At 41.9% G+C, this 2,397-nt stretch overlaps 1 protein-coding gene across 3 annotated transcripts in view; it reads left to right on the forward strand.

Annotated features, from left to right (window-relative positions):
- usp21 (ubiquitin specific peptidase 21) overlaps positions 1 to 979 on the forward strand; it is a 46,762-nt gene extending 45,783 nt beyond the window's left edge. For all 3 annotated transcript variants that reach the window (XM_042316424.1, XM_042316423.1, XM_042316425.1), the window contains one exon: positions 1 to 979. This exon is cut by the window's left edge and continues 300 nt beyond it. The gene's annotated coding sequence lies outside the window, so the exon portion shown is untranslated.
- Positions 980 to 2,397: the final 1,418 nt, after the last annotated feature.

The raw sequence follows: 2,397 nt of genomic DNA on the forward strand, positions 1-2,397 counted from the left end.
AAAGACCGCACAAAGGCATAGAAAGACAGAAGAATGAAATAGACGGCTTAGGTGAGGAGAAAGAAGACCAGTGTAGGAGTGTTCAGTGTTCAGACAGTTATCACTGGACACACACACACAGCTTGGGTGAGGTGAGGAGAAAGAGAAGACCAGTGTAGGAGTGTTCAGTGTTCAGACAGTTATCACTGGACACACACACACACAGCTTGGGTGAAGTGAGGAGAAAGAGAAGACCAGTGTAGGAATGTTCCTAGCCAGCTCAGCTAGGAGCGTGTGTGTAGACCTTCAGTTCAAACAGACAGTTATCACTGGACACACACACACACACACACACACACACACACACACAACCATGAGGAAACATGTCAACAAACATGTTATCGGACACTATTAACTTAACTTAGTGCTACACACTAACCAACTAACCAACTATCAGACAGACCGCTTTACAGAGAAGCCTTCAGAATGTGTTATAATAGTCTAGACGACATCTGTACTGGTAGAAACATCTGTACTGGTAGAAACATCTGTACTGGTAGAAACATCTGTACTGGTAGAAACATCTGTACTGGTAGAAACATCTGTACTGGTAGAAACATCTGTACTGGTAGAAACATCTGTACTGGTAGAAACATCTGTACTGGTAGAAACATCTGTACTGGTAGAAACATCTGTACTGGTAGAAACATCTGTACTGGTAGAAACATCTGTACTGGTAGAAACATCTGTACTGGTAGAAACATCTGTACTGGTAGAAACATCTGTACTGGTAGAAACATCTGTACTGGTAGAAACATTCATGAGTAGAAAGTTGCTTTTTATTTTTATGCTGCTGAAAATATATATACATTTTTATAAAACACCAACTAGGTGTAGGTGCATCAAAGGGGTGTTTGAGCAACATTTTTCTAAATTAACAATTATTTAAATGATAATTTCTTTACATAATCACTTGTTTTTTTTTTTTTAAATAAAACTGGTATGACGTTATATTTTCACTGAGTATTTCTTTCCAAGTTAATTTATTAACAGATCTGCAGACACTTCTAAAGATAGATCTAGTTCTCTATTTCTATGCTGCTAGTGCGTGACAAGCCAAAGTGGTGCTGGGACTTCAGGTTGGACCGAAAGTAGTGTACACTGAGTTTATAAGCACCGATAGCCACTTGAGCTTTTGGGGCACAGTTGATAGCGCACTGGACTTTATATTTTAATATAATTAGGCAAGTCAGTTAAGAACAAATTCTTATTTACAATGACAGCCTACCAAAAGGCAAAAGGCCTCCTGCGGGGACGGGTGCTGGGATGAAAAATATAGGACAAAACACACATCATGACAAGAGAGTCAACACTACATGAGCCTACCTAGCTGTGCCACCAGAGATCCTGGTTCGAGTCCAGCCGGCTGCGACTGGGAGGCCCATGGGGCGGCGCACAATTGGCCCAGTGTCGTCCGGGTTAGAGAGGGTTTGGCCGGCAGGGATGTTCTTGTCCCATCGTGCTCTAGCGACTCCTGTGGCGGGCGCAGTGCACGCTGACATGGTCGCCAGGTGATACGGTGTTTCCTCCTCCGACACATTGGTGCAGCTGGCTTCCGGGTTAAGTGGGCATTGTGTCAAGAAGCAGTGCGACTAGGTTGGGTTGTGTTTGTGTTTCGTTGTGTTTCCTCGCCTCTCCTGAGTCCGTACGGGAGTTGCAGTGATGAGACAAGACTGTAACTACCAATTGGATACCAGGAAATTGGGGAGAAAAAATGGGGTAAAAAAAAACCTAAGACACCAACATGGTAGCAACACAACATGGTAGCAACACAACATGGTAGCAACACAACATGGTAGCAACACAACATGGTAGCAACACAACATGGTAGCAACATATGACAACATGGTAGAAACATGGTAGCAACATGACACAACAATTCCAAAACTACTACCTTATATGTAAGGGGATAAAGAATATGTACATAAAGATATATTAATGAGTGATGGTACAGAGCAGCATAGGCAAGATACAGTAGATGGTATCGAGTACAGTATATACATATGAGATGAGTATGTAAACAAAGTGGCATAGTTAAAGTGGCTAGTGATACATGTATTACATAAAGATGCAGTAGATGATATAGAGTACAGTATCTACGTATGCATATGAGATTAATAATGTAGGGTATGTAAACATTATATAAGGTAGCATTGTTTAAAGTGGCTAGTGATATATTTACATAATTTCCCATCAATTCCCATTATTAAAGTGGCTGGAGTTGAGTCAGTGTCAGTGTGTTGGCAGCAGCCACTCAATGTTAGTGGTGGCTGTTTAACAGTCTGATGGCCTTGAGATAGAAGCTGTTTTTCAGTCTCTCGGTCCCTGCTTTGATGCACCTGTACTGACCTCGCCTTC

This window comes from Oncorhynchus tshawytscha, unplaced genomic scaffold (assembly GCF_018296145.1).
Source record: "Oncorhynchus tshawytscha isolate Ot180627B unplaced genomic scaffold, Otsh_v2.0 Un_contig_1394_pilon_pilon, whole genome shotgun sequence".
NCBI lineage: Eukaryota > Metazoa > Chordata > Actinopteri > Salmoniformes > Salmonidae > Oncorhynchus > Oncorhynchus tshawytscha.